Here is a 301-nt window from a genome sequence, read left to right as displayed (position 1 = left end):
TATGCATGCATGTGAGGGTGGGGGGCAAATTATATTGTAAAAGGCATTTGAAAAACATTCACTTTTATTATTCCCAAAAAAAAGGGTTTAAAAAGGGATAATGTAAAAGGTTTGGGGAGATAAAATTTAAAAAATTTTTAATGCCAAAAAAATGGTTTAATTATTTTTTTTTTTAAAAATTTCCTGTTAATTTACATTGCTGATTTTTATGAAGAACCCAAGAGTGCTTTAAAAGAAAACACTTCTATTAAAAAAAAAGAGAAAAATCATTTTTCCTCCCTCTAATGTTTTTCCTTTTCCC

This window comes from Penaeus monodon, chromosome 12 (assembly GCF_015228065.2).
Source record: "Penaeus monodon isolate SGIC_2016 chromosome 12, NSTDA_Pmon_1, whole genome shotgun sequence".
In the NCBI taxonomy this organism is placed as follows: Eukaryota; Metazoa; Arthropoda; class Malacostraca; order Decapoda; family Penaeidae; genus Penaeus; species Penaeus monodon.
Note: the sequence above shows the minus strand (reverse complement) of the source record.